This window comes from Hemiscyllium ocellatum, unplaced genomic scaffold, assembly GCF_020745735.1.
Source record: "Hemiscyllium ocellatum isolate sHemOce1 unplaced genomic scaffold, sHemOce1.pat.X.cur. R23, whole genome shotgun sequence".
Lineage (NCBI taxonomy): Eukaryota > Metazoa > Chordata > Chondrichthyes > Orectolobiformes > Hemiscylliidae > Hemiscyllium > Hemiscyllium ocellatum.
Genome location: NW_026867618.1, coordinates 282,501 through 283,697, shown reverse-complemented (window position 1 = coordinate 283,697; position 1,197 = coordinate 282,501). Strand labels below are relative to the sequence as shown.

Below are 1,197 nucleotides of genomic sequence, written 5' to 3'. Positions count from 1 at the left end.
AACAAGGCTGTCAAATACTTTTCATTCCAACACAGTCACAAGGTGAAGTTTGCAAAAGGCACGTGTTTGGCCGTTCACTGACACACAGCCTTCCTGAGAGCTGCAGTCCTTTCCCACCTTTATTCAGACAGCACTGCCCTTCCTGTGACATGCCCCATCTAGAATGGAAGGACAGGTATCAATACCCGCACTTGGGAATGGAGCGACAGTTTTAAAATATTTACACTGTCCTCAGTGGAGAATTGAGCCCTGTGACAGGCGGGGATACTCACTACTATACTACCGAGAACAAGAGTGTCAAAGGAGGCCCTTCAACCAATTGTGGCCACACTTCTCAAATACAACTGCCTAATGAACTGAATCACATTTCACAATTCTTACTCCACAGCCTTATATGTCTTGGCATCACAAGCTCACATCTGAATATTTATTCAGGTTGTAAGGGTTTCTGTCGCTCTGAACAATGCAGATAGTATATTCCAAATTCCAACCACCCACTGGCTGATAAAGCTTTTTCGTACATCTTCGCGACTGCGCCACTCAGTTCCTCTGATTCTGGGGCTGGGAATTGGAACTATGTGGCAGCACTGGTTACTGCCTTGTGTGGGGAAACTGGTGAAGTCGCCAATGTTAAACTGCATTACGATTGAAGCATACATTTCAACAACACCTGCACTGTCCCCGGAGTTTTTGATGTTTTGGAGAAATCTACTTATCTCAGCCTTCAGCATATTAATGATGGAATCACCACAGCCACTGGGGGAACTGATATTAAGCGGTCAGCCCATTCTGAGTTCCCACATATCTGCCACTATTCGCTTAGCACTGATATTGTGCATTTGGTGCGCTGCCTAATATGTCCTATGAGACTGCACTTATTGCACAGTGGCAGGGCACTCATCTGTGCAATGCTGTGATCGTATAGTGGTTAGTACTCTGCGTTGTGGCCGCAGCAACCTCGGTTCGAATCCGAGTCACGGCAGTAATTGCTCTATCTACTCCAGCTCTTGGGAAACACAAAGGAATCAGTTGTTTGGATAAGGTAATTTTTTCCAAGGTGATGATCTTTTCCCTTCAAATTCTGCTCGCTCACATCTCTGTATTTCACATGTCAGAATTCAAATCCACCCGTTCTCAGAAATTTCACTCCCTCCTACGATCATTAACTGAACTTTTCATCCCACACCCCCATTACAT

At 45.2% G+C, this 1,197-nt stretch overlaps 1 non-coding gene across 1 annotated transcript; it reads left to right on the top strand.

Moving 5' to 3' along the window:
* Nucleotides 1-910: 910 nt before the first annotated feature.
* On the top strand, nt 911-982 carry trnah-gug (transfer RNA histidin (anticodon GUG)). Its single transcript has one exon. It is a non-coding gene; the product is annotated as a tRNA-His (tRNA).
* Nucleotides 983-1,197: the final 215 nt, after the last annotated feature.